General features: G+C 38.9%; 1 protein-coding gene across 1 annotated transcript in view; it reads left to right on the forward strand.

Annotated features, from left to right (window-relative positions):
* pwwp2b (PWWP domain containing 2B) overlaps positions 1-19,742 on the forward strand; it is a 36,333-nt gene extending 16,591 nt beyond the window's left edge. The window contains exons 3-4 of the mRNA XM_067421263.1: positions 17,377-17,409; positions 18,983-19,742. The gene's annotated coding sequence lies outside the window, so the exon portion shown is untranslated. The remainder of the gene's footprint in view (positions 1-17,376; positions 17,410-18,982) is intronic.
* Positions 19,743-24,943: the final 5,201 nt, after the last annotated feature.

Genomic DNA, 24,943 nt, shown 5'->3' on the forward strand with positions numbered 1-24,943 from the left:
TGGGTGTCGTTGATGATTTGGTGTTATTGATGGATTGGGTGTCGTTGATGATTTGGTGTTATTGATGTATTTGGTGTCGTTGATGATTTGGTGTTGTTGATGGATTTGGTGTCGTTGATGATTTGGTGTTATTGATGATTTGGTGTTATTGATGGATTTGGTGTCGTTGATGATTTGGTGTTGTTGATGGATTTGGTGTCGTTGATGATTTGGTGTTATTGATGGATTGGGTGTCGTTGATGATTTGGTGTTGTTGATGGATTGGGTGTTGTTGATGATTTGGTGTTATTGATGGATTGGGTGTCGTTGATGATTGGGTGTCGTTGATGGATTTGGTGTTGTTGATGATTTGGTGTTATTGATGATTTGGTGTTATTGATGGATTGGGTGTTATTGATGATTTGGTGTTGTTGATGATTTGGTGTTATTGATGGTTTGGTGTCGTTGATGATTTGGTGTTATTGATGGATTGGGTGTCGTTGATGATTTGGTGTTGTTGATGGATTGGGTGTCGTTGATGATTTGGTGTTGTTGATGGATTGGGTGTCGTTGATGATTTGGTGTTGTTGATGGATTGGGTGTCGTTGATGATTTGGTGTTATTGATGGATTGGGTGTCGTTGATGATTTGGTGTTGTTGATGGATTGGGTGTTGTTGATGATTTGGTGTTATTGATGTATTTGGTGTCGTTGATGATTTGGTGTTGTTGATGGATTTGGTGACGTTGATGATTTGGTGTTATTGATGGATTGGGTGTCGTTGATGATTTGGTGTTGTTGATGGATTGGGTGTTGTTGATGATTTGGTGTTATTGATGGATTTGGTGTTGTTGATGATTTGATGTTATTGATGGATTGGGTGTTGTTGATGATTTGGTGTTATTGATGGATTGGGTGTCGTTGATGATTTGGTGTTGTTGATGGATTGGGTGTCGTTGATGGATTTGGTGTTATTGGTAGATTTGTTATCTGCTATAGGAGATTTGATGTTGTTGATGATTTGGTTTTATTGATGGATTGGGTGTCGTTGATGATTTGGTGTTATTGATGGATTGGGTGTCGTTGATGATGGTTCGGTGTTGTTGATGATTTGGTGTTATTGATGGATTGGGTGTTGTTGATGATGGTTTGGTGTTGTTGATGATTTGGTGTTATTGATGGATTGGGTGTCGTTGATGATTTGGTGTTGTTGATGGATTGGGTGTCGTTGATGATTTGGTGTTATTGATGGATTGGGTGTCGTTGATGATTTGGTGTTATTGATGGATTGGGTGTCGTTGATGATTTGGTGTTGTTGATGGATTGGGTGTCGTTGATGATTTGATGTTATTGATGGATTGGGTGTCGTTGATGATTTGGTGTTGTTGATGGATTGGGTGTCGTTGATAATTTGGTGTTGTTGATGGATTGGGTGTCGTTGATGATTTGGTGTTATTGATGGATTGGGTGTCGTTGATGATTTGGTGTTATTGATGTATTTGGTGTCGTTGATGATTTGGTGTTGTTGATGGATTTGGTGTCGTTGATGATTTGGTGTTATTGATGGATTGGGTGTCGTTGATGATTTGGTGTTGTTGATGGATTGGGTGTTGTTGATGATTTGGTGTTATTGATGGATTTGGTGTTGTTGATGATTTGATGTTATTGATGGATTTGGTGTTGTTGATGATTTGGTGTTATTGATGGATTGGGTGTCGTTGATGATTTGGTGTTGTTGATGGATTGGGTGTCGTTGATGGATTTGGTGTTATTGGTAGATTTGTTATCTGCTATAGGAGATTTGATGTTGTTGATGATTTGGTTTTATTGATGGATTGGGTGTCGTTGATGATTTGGTGTTATTGATGGATTGGGTGTCGTTGATGATGGTTTGGTGTTGTTGATGATTTGGTGTTATTGATGGATTGGGTGTCGTTGATGATGGTTTGGTGTTGTTGATGATTTGGTGTTATTGATGGATTGGGTGTTGTTGATGATGGTTTGGTGTTGTTGATGATTTGGTGTTATTGATGGATTGGGTGTCGTTGATGATGGTTTGGTGTTGTTGATGATTTGGTGTTATTGATGGATTGGGTGTCGTTGATGATGGTTTGGTGTTGTTGATGATTTGGTGTTATTGATGGATTGGGTGTTGTTGATGATGGTTTGGTGTTGTTGATGATTTGGTGTTATTGATGGATTGGGTGTCGTTGATGATGGTTTGGTGTTGTTGATGATTTGGTGTTATTGATGGATTGGGTGTCGTTGATGATGGTTTGGTGTTGTTGATGATTTGGTGTTATTGATGGATTGGGTGTTGTTGATGATGGTTTGGTGTTGTTGATGATTTGGTGTTATTGATGGATTGGGTGTCGTTGATGATGGTTTGGTGTCGTTGATGATTTGGTGTTATTGATGGATTGGGTGTCGTTGATGATGGTTTGGTGTTGTTGATGATTTGGTGTTATTGATGGATTGGGTGTTGTTGATGATGGTTTGGTGTTGTTGATGATTTGGTGTTATTGATGGATTGGGTGTCGTTGATGATGGTTTGGTGTTGTTGATGATTTGGTGTTATTGATGGATTTGGTGTTGTTGGTAGATTTGTTATCTGCAATAGGATATTTGGTGTTGGATTTGGTGTTATTGATGGATTGGGTGTCGTTGATGATTTGGTGTTATTGATGGATTGGGTGTTGTTGATGATTTGGTGTTATTGATGGATTGGGTGTTGTTGATGATTTGGTGTTATTGATGGATTGGGTGTCGTTGATGATTTGATGTTATTGATGGATTTGGTGTTATTGATGGATTGGGTGTCGTTGATGATTTGATGTTATTGATGGATTTGGTGTCGTTGATGATTTGGTGTTATTGATGGATTGGGTGTTGTTGATGATTTGGTGTTATTGATGGATTTGGTGTTGTTGATGATTTGGTGTTATTGATGGATTGGGTGTTGTTGATGATTTGGTGTTATTGATGGATTGGGTGTTGTTGATGATTTGGTGTTATTGATGGATTTGGTGTCGTTGATGATTTGGTGTTATTGATGGATTGGGTGTTGTTGATGATTTGGTGTTATTGATGGATTTGGTGTTGTTGATGATTTGGTGTTATTGATGGATTTGGTGTTGTTGATGATTTGGTGTTATTGATGGATTGGGTGTTGTTGATGATTTGGTGTTATTGATGGATTTGGTGTTGTTGATGATTTGGTGTTATTGATGGATTGGGTGTCGTTGATGATTTGGTGTTATTGATGGATTGGGTGTTGTTGATGATTTGGTGTTATTGATGGATTGGGTGTCGTTGATGATTTGATGTTATTGATGGATTGGGTGTTGTTGATGATTTGGTGTTATTGATGGATTTGGTGTTGTTGATGATTTGGTGTTATTGATGGATTTGGTGTTGTTGATGATTTGGTGTTGTTGATGATTTGGTGTTATTGATGGATTTGGTGTTGTTGATGATTTGGTGTTATTGATGGATTTGGTGTTGTTGATGATTTGGTGTTATTGATGGATTGGGTGTCGTTGATGATTTGGTGTTATTGATGGATTGGGTGTCGTTGATGATTTGGTGCTATTGATGGATTGGGTGTCGTTGATGATTTGGTGTTATTGATGGATTGGGTGTCGTTGATGATTTGGTGTTATTGATGATTTGGTGTCGTTGATGATTTGGTGTTATTGATGGATTGGGTGTCGTTGATGATTTGATGTTATTGATGGATTTGGTGTTGTTGATGATTTGGTGTTATTGATGGATTGGGTGTCGTTGATGATTTGGTGTTGTTGATGATTTGGTGTTATTGATGGATTTGGTGTCGTTGAGGATTTGGTGTTGTTGATGATTTGGTGTTGTTGATGGATTGGGTGTTGTTGATGATTTGGTGTTGTTTATGATTTGGTGTCGTTGATGATTTGGTGTTATTGATGGATTGGGTGTCGTTGATGATTTGGTGTTATTGATGGATTGGGTGTCGTTGATGATTTGGTGTTGTTGATGGATTGGGTGTTGTTGATGATTTGGTGTTATTGATGGATTGGGTGTCGTTGATGATTGGGTGTCGTTGATGATTTGGTGTTGTTGATGGATTGGGTGTTGTTGATGGTTTGGTGTTATTGATGGATTGGGTGTCGTTGATGATTTGGTGTTATTGATGGATTTGGTGTTGTTGATGATTTGGTGTTATTGATGGATTTGGTGTCGTTGATGATTTGGTGTTATTGATGATTTGGTGTTATTGATGGATTGGGTGTCGTTGATGATTTGGTGTTATTGATGGATTGGGTGTCGTTGATGATTTGGTGTTATTGATGGATTTGGTGTTATTGATGGATTGGGTGTCGTTGAGGATTTGGTGTTATTGATGGATTTGGTGTTATTGATGGATTGGGTGTCGTTGAGGATTTGGGGTTATTGATGATTTGGTGTTATTGATGGATTGGGTGTCGTTGAGGATTTGGTGTTATTGATGATTTGGTGTTATTGATGGATTGGGTGTTGTTGATGATTTGGTGTTATTGATGGATTGGGTGTCGTTGATGATTTGGTGTTATTGATGGATTTGGTGTTATTGATGGATTTGGTGTTATTGATGGATTGGGTGTCGTTGAGGATTTGGTGTTATTGATGATTTGGTGTTGTTGATGATTTGGTGTTATTGATGGATTGGGTGTCGTTGAGGATTTGGTGTTATTGATGATTTGGTGTTATTGATGGATTGGGTGTCGTTGATGATTTGGTGTTGTTGATGATTTGGTGTTATTGATGGATTGGGTGTCGTTGAGGATTTGGTGTTATTGATGGATTGGGTGTCGTTGATGATTTGGTGTTATTGATGGATTGGGTGTCGTTGATGATTTGGTGTTATTGATGGATTGGGTGTTGTTGATGATTTGGTGTTATTGATGGATTGGGTGTTGTTGATGATTTGGTGTTATTTATGGATTGGGTGTTGTTGATGATTTGGTGTTATTGATGGATTGGGTGTTGTTGATGATTTGATGTTGTTGATGGATTGGGTGTTGTTGATGATTTGGTGTCGTTGATGATTTGATGTTATTGATGGATTGGGTGTTGTTGATGATTTGGTGTTGTTGATGGATTTGGTGTTGTTGATGATTTGGTGTTGTTGATGGATTGGGTGTTGTTGATGATTTGGTGTTATTGATGGATTTGGTGTTGTTGATGATTTGGTGTTGTTGATGATTTGGTGTTATTGATGATTTGGTGTTATTGATGGATTTGGTGTTGTTGATGATTTGGTGTTGTTGATGGTTTGGGTGTCGTTGATGATTTGGTGTTATTGATGGATTTGGTGTTGTTGATGGATTGGGTGTTGTTGATGATTTGATGTTATTGATGGATTGGGTGTTGTTGATGATTTGATGTTATTGATGGATTTGGTGTTGTTGATGGATTGGGTGTTGTTGATGATTTGGTGTTATTGATGGATTTGGTGTCGTTGATGATTTGGTGTTATTGATGGATTTGGTGTCGTTGATGATTTGGTGTTATTGATGGTTTGGTGTTGATGATTTGGTGTTGTTGATGGATTTGGTGTTATTGGTAGATTTGTTATCTGCTAAAGGAGATTTGATGTTGTTGATGATTTGGTTTTATTGATGGATTGGGTGTCGTTGATGATGGTTTGGTGTTGTTGATGATTTGATGTTATTGATGGATTGGGTGTCGTTGATGATGGTTTGGTGTTGTTGATGATTTGATGTTATTGATGGATTGGGTGTCGTTGATGATGGTTTGGTGTTGTTGATGATTTGATGTTATTGATGGATTGGGTGTCGTTGATGATGGTTTGGTGTTGTTGATGATTTGATGTTATTGATGGATTTGGTGTTGTTGGTAGATTTGTTATCTGCTATAGGAGATTTGGTGTTGGATTTGGTGTTATTGATGGATTGGGTGTCGTTGATGATTTGATGTTATTGATGGATTTGGTGTCGTTGATGATTTGGTGTTATTGATGGTTTGGTGTTGATGATTTGGTGTTATTGATGGTTTGGTGTCGTTGATGATTTGGTGTTATTGATGGATTGGGTGTCGTTGATGATTTGATGTTATTGATGGATTTGGTGTCGTTGATGATTTGGTGTTATTGATGGTTTGGTGTTGATGATTTGGTGTTATTGATGGATTGGGTGTCGTTGATGATTTGGTGTTGTTGTTGATGATTTGGTGTTGTTGATGGTTTGGTGTCGTCGCTGATTTGGTGTTGTTGATGGTTTTGATGATTTGGTGTCGTCGCTGATTTGGTGTTGTTGATGGTTTTGATGATTTGGTGTTGTTGATGGATTTGATGATTTGGTGTCGTTGATGATTTGGTGTTGTTGATGGTTTTGATGATTTGGTGTTGTTGATGGTTTTGATGATTTGGTGTCGTTGATGATGATTTTTTGTCGTTGATGATGATTTGGTGTTGTTGATGATGATTTGGTGTCGTTGTTGATGATTTGGTGTTGTTGATGGTTTTGATGATTTGCTGTCGTTGATGATTTGGTGTTGTTGATGGTTTTGATGATTTGGTGTTGTTGATGATTTGGTGTTGTTGATGGTTTTGATGATTTGGTGTTGTGGTTGGTTTTGATGATTTGGTGTTGTTGATGGTTTTGATGATTTGGTGTCGTTGATGATTTGGTGTTGATGATTTGGTGTCGTTGATGATTTGGTGTCGTTGATGATTTGGTGTCGTTGATGATTTGGTGTCGTTGATGATTTGGTGTCGTTGATGATTTGGTGTCGTTGATGATGATTTGGTGTTGTTGATGGATTTGATGATTTGGTGTCTGATGATTTGGTGTCGATGATGATTTGTTGTCGTTGATGATGATTTGGTTTCGTTGATGATTTGGTGTCGTTGATGATGATTTGGTGTTGATGATGATTTGGTGTCGTTGATGATTTGGTGTCGTTGATTGATTTGATGATTTGTTGTTGTTGATGATTTGGTGTGGTGTTAATGATTTGGTGTTGTTGATGATTTGGTGTTGTTGATGGTTTTGTTGATTTGTTGTTGTTGATGATTTGGTGTTGTTGATGGTTTTGATGATTTGGTGTTGTTGATGGTTTTGATGATTTGGTGTTGTTGATGATTTGGTGTTGTTGATGGTTTTGATGATTTGGTGTCGTTGATGGTTTTGATGATTTGGTGTCGTTGATAGTTTTGATGATTTGGTGTTGTTGATGATTTTGATGATTTGGTGTTGTTGATGGTTTTGATGATTTGGTGTTGTTGATGGTTTGGTGTTGTTGATGATTTGGTGTTGTTGATGATTTGGTGTTGTTGATGATTTGGTGTCGTTGATGATTTGGTGTTGTTGATGGTTTTGATGATTTGGTGTCGTTGTTGATTTGGTGTTGTTGATGGTGTTAATGATTTGTTGATGATTTGGTGTCGTTGATGATGATTTGGTGTCGTTGATGATGATTTGGTGTCGTTGATGATGATTTGGTGTCGTTGATGATGATTTGGTGTCGTTGATGGATTTGGTGATTTGGTGTCGTTGATGATGATTTGGTGTCGTTGATGATGATTTGGTGTCGTTGATGATGATTTGGTGTCGTTGATGATGATTTGGTGTCGTTGATGATGATTTGGTGTCGTTGTTGATGATTTGGTGTTGTTGTTGATGATTTGGTGTTGTTGTTGATGATTTGGTGTTGTTGATGATGATTTGGTGTTGTTGATGGTTTTGATGATTTGGTGTTGTCGTTGATGATTTGGTGTCGTTGATGATTTGGTGTTGTTGATGGTTTTGATGATTTGGTGTTGTTGATGATTTGGTGTCGTTGATGATTTGGTGTCGTTGATGATGATTTGGTGTTGTTGATGGTTTTGATGATTTGGTGTTGTTGATGGTTTTGATGATTTGGTGTTGTTGATGATTTTGATGGTTTGGTGTTGTTGATGGTTTTGATGATTTGTTGTTGTTGATGATTTGGTGTCGTTGATGATGATTTGGTGTCGTTGATGATGATTTGGTGTCGTTGATGATGATTTGGTGTCGTTGATGATGATTTGGTGTCGTTGATGATGATTTGGTGTCGTTGGTGATGATTTGGTGTCGTTGATGATGATTTGGTGTCGTTGATGATGATTTGGTGTCGTTGTTGATGATTTGGTGTTGTTGTTGATGATTTGGTGTTGTTGTTGATGATTTGGTGTTGTTGATGATGATTTGGTGTTGTTGATGGTTTTGATGATTTGGTGTTGTCGTTGATGATTTGGTGTCGTTGATGATTTGGTGTTGTTGATGGTTTTGATGATTTGGTGTTGTTGATGATTTGGTGTCGTTGATGATGATTTGGTGTTGTTGATGGTTTTGATGATTTGGTGTTGTTGATGGTTTTGATGATTTGGTGTTGTTGATGGTTTTGATGATTTGGTGTTGTTGATGGTTTTGATGATTTGGTGTTGTTGATGATTTTGATGATTTGGTGTTGTTGATGGTTTTGATGATTTGTTGTTGACGGTTTTGATGATTTGTTGTTGTTGGCTAGGCAACGTGGGGGAGAGGACGCTGGCGTCGTCTGTTCGCCGCTTCTCCACCCACAAATCATGTTACTGTACTATTAGATTTAGATTTTATTTTATTTCCTTATGTTTGTGACTAGTCTAACAGTCAGAGCTACAATTGGGACTGTTGCTGATTGCTGGCAGCCACTGAGAGGACGTTGTTCCTCGTTTCGCTGTTTTCCACCGCTTCTAATGTTTACGTTTGAATTGCTGCGGTTGGTTTCTGGTTTGGAGGACATTTGATGTTTCTCGCCGCGACTGCTCACTGGTGGTCTCCCTTGGGCTTAAGCTGCATGGTGGCTGAAGTTTGCACCGGGCTAGCGTCATCTGGGCCATCGTAATCAGCGTCCGGCATGATGTTGGGATGTTCTGCTTCTCGGCTGCGCCGCTGTTCCGTCCTGCATTGCGGCCGTGGAGCGGCTTGGACTTCTGCGCCGACCCCGGTGTGTCCACAGAAGTGCCCGGAAAAATGTTCTGCCTCCTGCATGGTGCTGCGGCGATCCCCATCGTTTGAATTGTCACGAAGACCCATCATCTGGTCTTCAGCTGTCCTGCCTCGGCAATATCATCAGGACACACTGCCGCTGGGAGAAATTTAAAACATGGAGTGGACCTCAGTGTGCTGCGGAGCTAACAGAGACTTCCACCATCAGCTGTTTTCTGTCCACCATCAGCTCTGTTTCTGTTCACCATCAGCTCTGTTTTCTGTTCACCATCAGCCATTTCTGTTCTGTTTTCTGTGTTGGTTGATTGTTTGTAGTATTCTATATTTTTACTTTTTATTCATTTTTTGTGTTATCCCCCCCCCCCCCCCTTTGTTGCACTTTGAGATTCTTCAGAATGAAAAGTGCATTATAAATAAAATCTATTATTATTATTATTATTATTATTGATGATTTGGTGTGGTGTTAATGATTTGGTGTTGTTGATGATTTGCTGTCGTTGATGATTTGGTGTCGTTGATGGATTTGATGATTTGGTGTCGTTGATGGATTTGATGATTTGGTGTCGTTGATGGATTTGATGATTTGGTGTTGTTGATGATGATTTGGTGTCGTTGATGATGATTTGGTGTCGTTGATGGATTTGATGATTTGGTGTTGTTGATGATGATTTGGTGTCGTTGATGATGATTTTGTGTCGTTAATGATTTGGTGTCGTTGATGATGATTTGGTGTCGTTGATGGATTTGATGATTTGGTGTCATTGATGGATTTGGTGATTTGGTGTCGTTGATGATGATTTGGTGTCGTTGATGGTTTTGATTATTTGGTGTTGATGATGATTTGGTGTTGTTGATGATGATTTGGTGTCGTTGATGATTTGGTGTCGTTGATGATGATTTGGTGTCGTTGATGGATTTGGTGATTTGGTGTCGTTGATGGATTTGGTGATTTGGTGTTGTTGATGATGATTTGGTGTTGTTGATGATTTGGTGTCGTTGATGATGATTTGGTGTTGTTGATGATTTGGTGTCGTTGTTGATGATTTGGTGTCGTTGATGATGATTTGGTGTTGTTGATGATTTGGTGTCGTTGATGATGATTTGGTGTCGTTGATGGATTTGATGATTTGGTGTCGTTGATGGTTTTGATGATTTGGTGTCATTGATGATTTGGTGTTGTTGATGATTTGGTGTCGTTGATGATTTGGTGTCGTTGATGATGATTTGGTGTCGTTGATGATGATTTGGTGTCGTTGATGATTTGGTGTCGTTGATGATGATTTGGTGTTGTTGATGATTTGGTGTCGTTGATGATGATTTGGTGTTGTTGATGATGATTGGTGTTGTTGATGGATTTGATGATTTGGTGTCATTGATGGATTTGGTGATTTGGTGTCGTTGATGGATTTGATGATTTGGTGTCGTTGATGATGATTTTGTGTCGTTAATGATTTGGTGTCGTTGATGATGATTTGGTGTCGTTGATGGATTTGATGATTTGGTGTCATTGATGGATTTGGTGATTTGGTGTCGTTGATGGTTTTGATTATTTGGTGTTGATGATGATTTGGTGTTGTTGATGATGATTTGGTGTCGTTGATGATGATTTGGTGTCGTTGATGGATTTGGTGATTTGGTGTCGTTGATGGATTTGGTGATTTGGTGTTGTTGATGATGATTTGGTGTTGTTGATGATTTGGTGTCGTTGATGATGATTTGGTGTTGTTGATGATTTGGTGTCGTTGTTGATGATTTGGTGTCGTTGATGATGATTTGGTGTTGTTGATGATTTGGTGTCGTTGATGATGATTTGGTGTCGTTGATGGATTTGATGATTTGGTGTCGTTGATGGTTTTGATGATTTGGTGTCATTGATGATTTGGTGTTGTTGATGATTTGGTGTCGTTGATGATTTGGTGTCGTTGATGGTTTTGATGATTTGGTGTCATTGATGATTTGGTGTTGTTGATGATTTGGTGTCGTTGATGATGATTTGGTGTCGTTGATGATGATTTGGTGTTGTTGATGATTTGGTGTCGTTGATGATGATTTGGTGTCGTTGATGATGATTTGGTGTTGTTGATGATGATTGGTGTTGTTGATGGATTTGATGATTTGGTGTCATTGATGGATTTGGTGATTTGGTGTCGTTGATGATGATTTGGTGTCGTTGATGATGATTTGGTGTCGTTGATGATGATTTGGTGTCGTTGATGGTTTTGATTATTTGGTGTTGTTGATGATTTGGTGTTGATGATGATTTGGTGTTGATGATGATTTGGTGTTGTTGATGATGATTTGGTGTTGTTGATGATGATTTGGTGTCGTTGATGATTTGGTGTCGTTGATGGATTTGGTGATTTGGTGTCGTTGATGGTTTTGATGATTTGGTGTCATTGATGATTTGGTGTCGTTGATGATTTGGTGTCGTTGATGATTTGGTGTCGTTGATGATTTGGTGTCGTTGATGATTTGGTGTCGTTGATGATTTGGTGTCGTTGATGATTTGGTGTCGTTGATGATTTGGTGTCGTTGATGATTTGGTGTCGTTGATGATTTGGTGTCGTTGATGATTTGGTGTCGTTGATGATTTGGTGTCGTTGATGATTTGGTGTCGTTGATGATTTGGTGTCGTTGATGATTTGGTGTCGTTGATGATTTGGTGTCGTTGATGATTTGGTGTCGTTGATGATGATTTGGTGTCGTTGATGATGATTTGGTGTCGTTGATGATTTGGTGTCGTTGATGATGATTTGGTGTCGTTGATGATGATTTGGTGTTGTTGATGATGATTTGGTGTTGTTGATGATGATTGGTGTTGTTGATGGATTTGATGATTTGGTGTCATTGATGATGATTTGGTGTCGTTGATGGTTTTGATTATTTGGTGTTGTTGATGATTTGGTGTTGATGATGATTTGGTGTTGATGATGATTTGGTGTTGTTGATGATGATTTGGTGTCGTTGATGATTTGGTGTCGTTGATGGATTTGATGATTTGGTGTCGTTGATGGATTTGGTGATTTGGTGTCGTTGATGGATTTGGTGATTTGGTGTTGTTGTTGATGATTTGGTGTTGTTGTTGATGATTTGGTGTTGTTGTTGATGATTTGGTGTCGTTGATGATGATTTGGTGTTGTTGATGATTTGGTGTCGTTGATGATGATTTGGTGTCGTTGATGGATTTGATGATTTGGTGTCGTTGATGGTTTTGATGATTTGGTGTTGTTGATGATTTGGTGTCGTTGATGATGATTTGGTGTTGTTGATGATTTGGTGTTGTTGTTGATTTGGTGTTGTTGATGATTTGGTGTCGTTGATGATTTGGTGTCGTTGATGATGATTTGGTGTTGTTGATGATTTGGTGTCGTTGATGATGATTTGGTGATTTGGTGTCGTTGATGATTTGGTGATTTGGTGTCGTTGATAGATTTGGTGATTTGGTGTCGTTGATGATGATTTAATGTCGTTGATGATGATTTGGTGGTGTTGATGATTTGGTGTCGTTTTGATGATAATTTGGTGTCGTTGATGATGATTTGGTGTCGTTGATGATTTGGTGTCGTTGATGATTTGGTGTCGTTGATGATTTGGTGTTGTTGATGATGATTTGGTGTCGTTGATGATGATTTGGTGTCGTTGATGATGATTTGGTGTCGTTGATGATGATTTGGTGTCGTTGATGATGATTTGGTGTCGTTGATGATGATTTTGTGTCGTTGATGATTTGGTGTCGTTGATGATTTGGTGTCGTTGATGATGATTTGGTGTCGTTGATGATTTGGTGTCGATGATGATTTGGTGTCGTTGATGATTTGGTGTCGTTGATGATGATTTGGTGTCGTTGATGGATTTGATGATTTGGTGTCGTTGATGGATTTGATGATTTGGTGTCGTTGATGATGATTTGGTGTCGTTGATGATGATTTGGTGTTGTTGATGATGATTTGGTGTCGTTGATGGTGATTTGGTGTCGTTGATGATGATTTGGTGTCGTTGATGATGATTTGGTGTCGTTGATTGATTTGATGATTTGGTGTCGTTGATGATTTGGTGTCGTTGATGATGATTTGGTGTTGTTGATGATTTGGTGTCGTTGATGATGATTTGGTGATTTGGTGTCGTTGATGATTTGGTGATTTGGTGTCGTTGATAGATTTGGTGATTTGGTGTCGTTGATGATGATTTAATGTCGTTGATGATGATTTGGTGGTGTTGATGATTTGGTGTCGTTTTGATGATAATTTGGTGTCGTTGATGATTTGGTGTCGTTGATGATTTGGTGTCGTTGATGATGATTTGGTGTCGTTGATGATGATTTGGTGTCGTTGATGATGATTTGGTGTCGTTGATGATGATTTGGTGTCGTTGATGATGATTTGGTGTCGTTGATGATTTTGTGTCGTTGATGATGATTTGGTGTCGTTGATGATGATTTGGTGTCGTTGATGATTTGGTGTCGTTGATGATTTGGTGTCGTTGATGATTTGGTGTCGATGATGATTTGGTGTCGTTGATGATTTGGTGTCGTTGATGATTTTGTGTCGTTGATGATGATTTGGTGTCGTTGATGATGATTTGGTGTCGTTGATGATGATTTGGTGTTGTTGATGATGATTTGGTGTCGTTGATGGTGATTTGGTGTCGTTGATTATGATTTGGTGTCGTTGATGATGATTTGGTGTCGTTGATTGATTTGATGATTTGGTGTCGTTGATGATTTGGTGTCGTTGATGATGATTTGGTGTTGTTGATGATTTGGTGTCGTTGATGATGATTTGGTGATTTGGTGTCGTTGATGATTTGGTGATTTGGTGTCGTTGATAGATTTGGTGATTTGGTGTCGTTGATGATGATTTAATGTCGTTGATGATGATTTGGTGGTGTTGATGATTTGGTGTCGTTTTGATGATAATTTGGTGTCGTTGATGATTTGGTGTCGTTGATGATTTGGTGTCGTTGATGATGATTTGGTGTCGTTGATGATGATTTGGTGTCGTTGATGATGATTTGGTGTCGTTGATGATGATTTGGTGTCGTTGATGATTTTGTGTCGTTGATGATGATTTGGTGTCGTTGATGATGATTTGGTGTCGTTGATGATTTGGTGTCGTTGATGATTTGGTGTCGTTGATGATTTGGTGTCGATGATGATTTGGTGTCGTTGATGATTTGGTGTCGTTGATGATTTTGTGTCGTTGATGATGATTTGGTGTCGTTGATGGATTTGATGATTTGGTGTCGATGATGATTTGGTGTCGTTGATGATGATTTGGTGTCGTTGATGATGATTTGGTGTCGTTGATGATGATTTGGTGTCGTTGATGATTTTGTGTCGTTGATGATGATTTGGTGTCGTTGATGATGATTTGGTGTCGTTGATGATTTGGTGTCGTTGATGATGATTTGGTGTCGTTGATGATTTGGTGTCGATGATGATTTGGTGTCGTTGATGATTTGGTGTCGTTGATGATTTTGTGTCGTTGATGATGATTTGGTGTCGTTGATGGATTTGATGATTTGGTGTCGATGATGATTTGGTGTCGTTGATGATGATTTGGTGTCGTTGATGATGATTTGGTGTCGTTGATGATGATTTGGTGTCGTTGATGATGATTTGGTGTCGTTGTTGATGATTTGGTGTCGTTGTTGATGATTTGGTGTCGTTGTTGATGATTTGGTGTCATTGATGATTTGGTGTCGTTGATGATTTGGTGTCGATGATGATTTGGTGTTGTTGATGATTTTGTGTCGTTGATGATGATTTGGTGTCGTTGATGGATTTGATGATTTGGTGTCGTTGATGATTTGGTGTCGTTGATGGATTTGATGATTTGGTGTCGTTGATGATTTGGTGTCGTTGATGATGATTTGGTGTCGTTGATGGATTTGATGATTTGGTGTCGTTGATGATTTGGTGTCGTTGATGGATTTGATGATTTGGTGTCGTTGATGATTTGGTGTCGTTGATGATGATTTGGTGTCGTTGATGGATTTGATGATTTGGTGTCGTTGATGATTTGGTGTCGTTGATGATTTGGTGTCGTTGATGGATTTGATGATTTGGTGTCGTTGATGGATTTGATGATTTGGTGTCGATGATGATTTGGTGTCGTTGATGATGATTTGGTGTCGTTGATGGATTTGATGATTTGGTGTCGTTGATGATTTGGTGTTGTTGATGATTTTGTGTCGTTGATGATGATTTGGTGTCGTTGATGGATTTGATGATTTGGTGTCGTTGATGATTTGGTGTTGTTGATGATTTGGTGTCGTTGATGATGATTTGGTGTTGTTGATGATTTGGTGTTGTTGATGATTTGGTGTCGTTGATGATGATTTGGTGTCGTTGATGATGATTTGGTGTTGTTGATGATTTGGTGTTGTTGATGATTTTGTGTCGTTGATGATGATTTGGTGTTGTTGATGATTTTGTGTCGTTGATGATGATTTGGTGTTGTTGATGATTTGGTGTTGTTGATGATTTGGTGTCGTTGATGATGATTTGGTGTTGTTGATGATTTTGTGTCGTTGATGATGATTTGGTGTCGTTGATGATGATTTGGTGTCGTTGTTGATGATTTGGTGTCGTTGATGATTTGTTGTTGTTGATGATTTTGTGTCGTTGATGATGATTTGGTGTCGTTGATGGATTTGGTGATTTGGTGTCGTTGATGATGATTTGGTGTCGTTGATGATGATTTGGTGTCGTTGATGATGATTTGGTGTCGTTGATGATGATTTGGTGTTGTTGATGATTTGGTTAAAACAGGCAAAATTATCTGCCAATGGGGTGAGATTTCTTATTTTTTTATTTCTTATTTCTGTTTGGGACGGAAACAAGAAACAAGATTTCAATCAGAAATAAGATTGTTTTTCTCACCCCATTGGCAGATCATTTTGCCTATTTTAAGCAAAAACTCACCTCAGTTTGATATTTTTCCCCAGACAACAAGCAAAAATATCTTGTCGTTTTACTGATCTAGTAAAATATCCCAAAACCACTAGGCCAGTGTTATATATTTTGTTCAGTTGAGTACTTGCATTATCCCAAATGTTTCCAACTAATAGTAAATCGTGAGAAATTGCTATTTTAGACAATGAATCGGGACGTGTGAGGACGTGGCCTGTCTTTCCCATCGGCTGTGAGGAGAAGAACTCGTCCCAAGAATTCTGCGCTCAAACTTGCCATCATCAAACCACGCTTTTGTTTTAAATAGGCGATCTTAAGTAGATGGAAAACTTACATAGTCCACCTTTAAAGGGATGGTAATTCTGGGGCATGTTTTTGTGACATATGAGGACTCAAATGTGTATAATGCCATGGGTATGACACAGGTATTACAGGAGAGGGTGAAATATGAGGACATTACCCATGGCCCCACTTTACAAAAGGCTTATAAATCACACAGGAGGAGTTTTTATGAGAAAGTAAAAATGCAGAATGTTTCCTGTGATGGGTAGGTTTAGGGGCCGTGTGTGTGTGTGTGTGTGTGTGTGTGTGTGTGTGTGTGTGTGTGTGTGTGTGAGCCTGTTTATGTGGTTTATGAGGACACAAAATTGTATAACTACACTGGTATTATATTACCGGTATGTAAATATCACAAAATCTCCAGCTTTCGTTAGACACAACCGCCTGTGTTTATGTGAATACTCACTAAAGACGGACAATCGTACATAATTCTGTGTGTTTGACTGTTTAAGGAAACTTCATTTGTAATGTGTGAGCTCTAAGTTACAGGTGTATGTGTGTGTGTGTGTGTGTGTGTGTGTGTGTGTGTGTGTGTGTGTGTGTGTGTGTGTGTGTGTGTGTGTGTGTGTGTGTGTGTGTGTGTGTGTGTGTGTGTGTGTGTGTGTGTGTGTGTGTGTCATTGTTATGAGCTCATATCTCCTGTAACTGTTATTACCAAGTGCTATAAAATCACTTGAATGATTCCCGTTATCCGTCCCGAGACGAGCGTGAAATGTCGACTCGGATTATGCAGATTGCTTTAGTGTAGTGCGATGTCTTTTGAAACCAGAAGCAATTTGCTAATTTTGAGAGATTTTTGCTGCAATTATTTCTCACAAGAAAGTTTTCAAATGACTGATTTAATGTGATAAGCTTTGCTGATTAATTTACTAATAAACATTTGTGGTAATTTCCCACTTTATAAACTCAAAACTTGCATAATTGTACTCATTCGTGTGCAATATACCCGCGCTAACATCAGACCGTGTGGTATCGGTTTAATATCGGTGCTTCGGTATTAGATTGTGGTACCGTACCGAAGCCAGAATTGTGGTATGGAGCCATCCCTACAGTCTTGAGATATTTTTATAGTTCTTCGATCTTCCTTTCCCATTCTGCTTGAGTTATAAAGAGCAGCATGAACATACGGCTAAACTTCTCCTTTTGTGTTCCACAGGAGGAGAGTGGTGCGGTTTGGACTGATATGAAGGTGGGTGTGTGTGACATCTCGAAGCATGATCCCCAAACACTATTAGACTGAAAACAGGCCTGATTTCTGATCAGTTGATCATAGAATCGTCTTTAACTTCCCGCTTGGTTCCCATGGCGTCGGTTTCTTTGGAGATTGCGGGGTCAGCTCATGTTTAGTGAGGACCAGATGCTGTCTTGGTTCAATATTGGCTCTAGTTCACCAGCCGCTCCCACTGCCAGTGTTTGGACTCCTGAATTTCCCTGCAGCCATATTTAGTCACATCAAGACTGACTGCATGCCTGTGGATCCAGACTTCAGTGAAGCATTTGATTATTTTAATTTGTCTTATATTCCATGACAATTTCATCGCTGACAGTTTCCTGTTTATAAAATGAATTTTTAAATGCATGCATTATGCATTATTAATGCATTATTCATAAATTTGTATGCATTTTATGAATCATTTTTGCATTTCTATGCCTGCATTTTGTTTTTATGCATGCTTTTTAATGCATGCCTATTTATGCATGTTTTTCATGCATTATTTATGGATTTTAATACATGCATTATGTATCTTTAATGCATGCATCTTTTATGAATCATTGCATTTTTATTAATGTGTTTTTTAATGCATCATTCATGCATTAAAAAAAGCATGCTTTTTCATGCATGCATTTTTATGCATATTTTTTATGCAGTTACGGCTTTTTTTACATGCATTATGTATCTTATGCATGATTTTTTATGCATCATTGCATTTTTTATTAATGCATCATTCATGCCTTTTTTTTTAAAAATGTATGCATATTTTTAATGCATTATTTATGGGCTTTTATACATGCATTTTGCATGCATTAGGGCTGTGCGATATTGAAGAAAAATGCGATATGCGATACGATATTGCTATTAGTGTGTAAAATCTATTTCAATTTTTTTTTAAATATATAAAAACTGGGAACGATACCATTTTTGTGTTTCACATTCTCTCTGGGAAACGAAAGCGTCGCTACAACTTCTGAAAGTGACCAGCAGCGTTTTAGCAAAAATCACTGTCACAAATCTGACAATATAATTAACATCAATGTTTCGGTGTGTGTGTGTGTGTCAGACAGCGCTTGATTCTAAGGAGTTTTTTTTTCACAAGTTATTGCATTTAATAACTCTTTTTAACTTCAAGCAAGTCACATGAACCTAAAATGTACATTTCCCAGTGTTGAAGTAGCCTATTAAAATCATTGATATTGCGTGCCGTTGCGATATGCATATTGCGATATACTGCATGCATTATGTATCTTTTATGCATGCATTTTTATGCATCATTGCATTTTCATTATTGCATTTTTTAATACATCATTCATGCATTTCTATGTTTTTCATGCATTATTTATGGATTTTTATACATGCATTGTTTTATCTTTTATGCATCATCATTAACAATAAATAAATTGTAAACTCTTTACATAAAGACTTCAACGCTCAGCAATGTGATGTTTGCTTGTCATCGTGATCCTCTAATCAGCACTGAAACACACTGTACACACACACGTTTAGTGTTTTAATGGATGTTGTTCTGTTTGTTTCCTCTGCGTAGGGCGGCAGTGGACCGGCTGTCATTCAGGGCTCCGCAGTGTGTGGCGTCCTCCCGGGACGGAGAGCGTCTTCATTTGCCACGGATACCATGAGGGAAGGAGATTTATTCCTCCCACACACACTCTCTCTCACACACACACACACACTCGACTGTTGGAAGAAAACGTCTGCCCTGTGATGAACGGACTGAGTTCGAGGGGCCACGAGGAGAACGTATCTCTAAAGACGACTCGGAGCGAACAATTCCCCGAACTCTTCGTTCGTCTCTCCATCTTTCGTTTCTTTGTTTTTTAGGACGTACATTATATTAGAGCAAGTAGCTTGACACTACATCCGAATGTATTTATTCACGGAAAACACTCGACGGACCGCTGACTGGCTGGAAAGATCACACTGCTGCTGTTTCTTGTGACTGACGGATGTCCGTGCTATGATACTAAACGACGAGTCTTACTGTGTCTGTTTCTTCAGATTATGAAAATGTGAAATTCTCTTTTGCATCATGTAGGTCTTACACCATGCAGTATGTCGCTTCACTTTCTCTTTCTCAGCTAGTGCTCTGTCCCCTTTACCAGTATATCTCCTGTCCTCCATTATGTGATGTTTTCTTTTGCTTTAATTATTTAATGTCACGTTAAGAGAAGCACTTTATCCATACCTTGGTGGCCTGCTGTGAACTCGCCGTTTGCAGACTCTCGGAGGAGCCAGCCCGTCGCTTTTGAAGTGATTTTAATTTTATGAGACCGATTTTTGATTTAAAGGACGCTTTCAGGAAGTTGTGTACACTGTATTATCGCATTAGACACCGTTGCTTTTTCTCCTTATCAAATGTTCCACTGGAGATATGGACAGAACTGTACGCTCCTATGCACCGTCTCTTTCATTAAAGCATCAAAAGCAGCGTGTTCGGTCGTGTGTGTGTGTGTGTGTGTGTGTGTGTGTGTGTGTGTGTGTTTTTGTGTCATATGAGGACCCAAATGTGTATAATGCCATGGGTATGACACAGGTATTACAGGAGAGGGTGAAATATGAGGACATTACCCATGGCCCCACTTTACAAAAGGCTTATAAATCACACAGGAGGAGTTTTTATGAGAAAGGAAAAATGCAGAATGTGTGTGTGTGTGTGTGCGTTGGTGCGTCCGTGCGTAATGGGTAGGTTTAGGGGCTGTGTGTGTGTACAGTATAAAAACCATTACGCCTATGTAATGTCCCCATATGTCTCAAAAACAAACGTGTGTGTGTGTGTTAAGGTAATTTCTCCGGCTGGCTCGTGATTATGGACTCTGCAGGCGTCGAGCGCTTTATATCTGCTCAACACGCCAGGTTTTTTTTGTTTTTTATTGTGCTGTAAATAGAATAAAATATAAAAAGCATGTCCTTTCTGCTGTTCTTTTGGCACGGCAAACGGTTCCAAAACACTGTTGCCTCGGGTGTGAACACCTGTTTTTATGAGTCAAATGCATTTTATGCATTGCAAAAATCATCTTCCTCAGTGTTTCTGTCAGAAATATCTAAACATTTTTAAAATCAAGACTGGAGAAGAGACGACTGAAGATATTAAAGATAAAGTTCTGGAAATAAAGTGATTTTGTGCTGAAAACAAGAACAATTAAAGCTGCAAGCAGCATTTAGCGGGGTTCAAGCTTTTAAGGCCTTTAAGCACATAGGCATTAAAGACATTAAGTTTTATTTAGCAAGTTTTTAAACACCAACATAATAGATGGAAAAGTCCATTTACAGCCAATATAGGCAATTTACCATAGGAAATGCATGTTTTTTAAAGCTTTTTCACAGTAATAGCGCCACCTATAGTCCGATCTCTTTAACACTTTGCATGCTTCATCAGCATGTTATGCCACATATACCCATTAATTTTCATCAAGTTTTGAGTTTCCCCTTAGGATTTATAGGCTTTTGAGTGTATTTTGCCACGCCTCTTTTATAAATGGCCCTGTTATAGCCATCCATATTAAAAAGTTATACTTTCATTTGATAGTTATTGATCAGGAGTGTCTAGAGAATATTCCTAGACTGGTTTGGTTCCGATCGGGCAAAAGACCAGGGACTAGTTCCTAAAAGGTTTTTAACATAATTGCAAATATTTAATTAATGATTTGATGGACAGCAATGGTCCCAGTTGTTCAACATGAGGAGATCTATCATATGATATGCATATTATGGGGATGTGTGCAACACCATGTGATTACAGAGCCATAAAACTCATTAGCGCCAACTAGTGGCCAATTTCTTTCAAAATTCTTGCAGACCTTTAGGGCCATGAGTCAAACATGCCCACCAAGTTTTGTTTTGATCGGCCTCCGTTAACCCCGTCTAATAGGTGCTCAAAGTTCATTGGCCGATGGCGGCAATGTTTTTTGAGATACGCCAATGTCCTCATAGACATACATGGGGCCTTGGGCCAAGACACTGCATACCAATTTTCAGGTTAATCGGACTAGCGGTCGCGTGGTTATAGCCATTTTCATGTTTTCATGTTAGTGGTCAATTTTTTTATCGTGATGTAAATTTGAGCTCATAGACATCTGAACCAAGTTTAGTGAAAATATCTAATTCCATTCAAAAGTTATAGTAATTTTAGTAAAAGTGGCCCCGGAGACATTGAAAATTTTGGTTCCCCTTAGCGACTGTGCATCGAAATTTCAAATTTCTTTTGTATTTATTAATAGTCTCTCTCCAAAGAACATTTCTGCAGTGGTTTGGTTCTGATCAGGGAAACAACCTGGGAGTAGTTCGCAAATGTAGGTTTTTCAAAAAAAAAGAAGAAATATCTCAAAATTGGCGCCTGAAGGGCGAGGCAATCCGAGGCATGCGTCTGGTCCGTCTCGAGCCAAGGATTCCAACGATATAAGGCACTCGAGGCCACGGCCAACGGTCTAGGAGTTACGAGCAGTTTCGCGCAATTGGTCGTTATAGCGCCACCTATGGGCCAATCTGGCTCATAATTTGATAACCTCTCAATTTTTGAACTACCTATTGGCCAAGTTTCAAGTCTCTAGCCCTTACGGTTTGGTTTTCATGATGCGTTACGGGAGAATAAAAACCACTACAAATACAATAGTGCTTCGTGCTTATCCCCCTAATATCTGCCAATGGAGTCAGAGAATGCACTCGTTTGCCCTTTAAATGAGTTAGCGCTGAGTTTTACACGCGTTACAGATACTCAGTGACTTTATTTAAGCTTAGTTTTACACCGCTGTAGTTAGGTAAACACTGCAAAAAATGCTCTTCTTCCTCAGTATTTTTGTCTTGTTTCTAGTCCAAACATCTAAAAATTCTTAAAACAAGAAGTATTTACTAGACAAGCAAAACTAATTGTGTTGTTTTGGGGAAAATAACTCCAAATGAAGAGAGTTTTTGCTTAAAATAAGATAAATAATCTGCCAATGGGGTGAGAAAAATAATCTTAATTCAAACAGAAAACAAGATTATTTTGCTTATTATTATTTTGCATATATACACACCGACACACACTGCACCTTATTCATGAAACTTTCGTAAATATATGAGCAAATTCGGAGTAATTTGCGCGTAAAATGGACCTTTACGAAAACTCCTCCAGATTCACAAACACTTCGTACACCACGGATTCGTTAGTTAAACGTGTGTATGTTAGTGAATTCCAAACGTGTAAAAAGGATGCACGTGCACGCTCATTCATAATTAGCATAATCCCCGCCCATGAGTTACAAATGCAAATGACGTGACCAGGAGCGCTGTGGACTCTTCTGGACTTCTTTCTCAGGTTTGGAGCCAGGATTTTGTATAAATGTTGTTACGTTAGCCTATATATGCATTATGTTAGCCTATATATTAATTATGTTGGCTATGCATTACATTGGTGTGTGTGTGTGTGTGTGTGTGTGTTCCCCACAGACGCCCAGCCATCTGCCTCTGCTGGGACAGTGGTGATTACACTGCTCTCCAGAGTGTGTGTTCAGTGTCTCCAGGTGTTATTGCGTTTCCTGAGACATTGTTGATCTAAAAACGTGTGTGTGTGTGTGTGTGTGTGTGTGTGTGTGTGTGTGTGTGTGTGTGTGTGTGTGTGTGTGTGTGTGTGTGTGTGTGTGTGGAGAGAAGACGCGTCTGAAACACCTCAAACACTCGCTGGGTTCACAGGGTTTCCGCAGGTCTTACTCTTCATTTGACCTCTCTGTGACGCAGAATCCATTCATAAAACTGTAATTTACTGTATAACGTCTCAATAAATGAATAAATCTCAATAAATCAACAGTCGGTCCGCCTCTTAAAGGGCCAGCTCACCATTAGTGAGAATCCTGGGATCATTCCTAATGTGGCTCAAACCCGTCAGACTTTCCTTCCTCATATAAAGCCTCGGAGTCTCTTCAGAACATCTGGAATAATCCGGACGGATCCGTTTCTCTTCATGAAGTTCCTGAAGCGTCAGGGGAAGTTGCTTAGCCTGTCAATGGAGGACAGAAATCGCTCAGATTTTCAGTCCCTAAATTGTATTGCATGCTCTGCATAAATGATGATCTTCCTCAGGGTTTTTGTCTTCAGTACAAATTCAAAACATCCTTAAATCAAGAGACATTTAATGACATGCAAATGAAGAAATTTAACAAAATTCTCTGAAATTATCCTTAAAACAAGAACAAATCTCTGTCATTGGGTATTAATATTCTTCAGAACTACTGGTTTAGGTCTGATATCCCCAGCACACACTCCTGAGCAGAAGTTATGGCTCTGTGTGTGTGTGTGTGTGTGTGTGTGTGTGTGTGTGTGTGTGTGTGTGTGTGTGTGTGTTATGAAGACACTCATACTGACTCAAGGCGCGTCTTCAGTGGTTTAGTCATGAAATAACTCCTCAATCTCATCATCATCATCTGTTTTCTGTTTTTGGTGAGTTTCTCTCTCTCTCTCTCTCTCTCTCTCTCTCTCTCTCTCTCTCTCTCTCTCTCTCTCTCTCTCTCTCGCTCACACACACACACACACTCTCTCTCTCTCACACACACACACACACACCTGCTTCCCTTTAGACTCCCAGAACGTCAGGTTCATGAGGCTTCTCTGGAGTTCCTGTCGCTCTCCACGTCTCGCAGGGCAAATATTTACTCAGTGTGTTTGGTTAACATTTGAACCCATGTTGAGGAGAATCCCAGGATTTATGGCATTCGGGGAATGGGCTTGTTTGGGAGGGTCAGAGCTTCCTCTCGAGGCCACACACACACACACACACACACACACACACACACACACACACACAAATACTAATATTTTATTCAGATCTGTTAAGTGAGTGTTTAGTCACAATCAGACGTCATCTCAGAAATGACTCACTTTATCAGGACATCTCATGATTGACCGTTAACTGTAAAGGAAAAACTGTGTGTGTGTGTGTGTGTGTGTGTGTGTGTGTGTGTGTGTGAGATGGGTAGGTTTAGGGGCAGTGTAAGGGGATAGAAAATACGGTTTGTACAGTATAAAAACCATTACGCCTATGGAGAGTCCTCATATGTCACAATAACAAACATGTGTGTGCGTGTGTGTGTGCGTGTGCGTGTGTGTGTGTGTGCGTGTGTGTGTGTGTGTGTGTGTGAGAGAGAGAGAGTGAGTAAAACAGAAACTGAGAGTATCAGACAGAGAACATGGTATTTTAACCTCTTTAAGCCTGACAATTAAATAACAAAACAACAAAATGGATCACGACAGCTTATTGAATAAGATATTTAAATGTAAATCAAAATAATTATTTTGCAAATGTGATGTATGTTTTGTATCGTATTTGATACACCAGGAGTTCATGGCTCTTATAGTCTAAAAAAAAGTCAGAATATGGAGGGGAAAAAACAGCTCAGTTTTATTCAGAGGAATTAAAATATGCTGCATATGCTGATATTATGTAAACAGTAACATATATAACGGTAAAATGCATATAAATATCAATATCTGCCAATATGTCTTAGTAAGATGATATTTA

The sequence above is a fragment of the Pseudorasbora parva genome, chromosome 17, assembly GCF_024679245.1.
Source record: "Pseudorasbora parva isolate DD20220531a chromosome 17, ASM2467924v1, whole genome shotgun sequence".
Classification (NCBI taxonomy): Eukaryota; Metazoa; Chordata; class Actinopteri; order Cypriniformes; family Gobionidae; genus Pseudorasbora; species Pseudorasbora parva.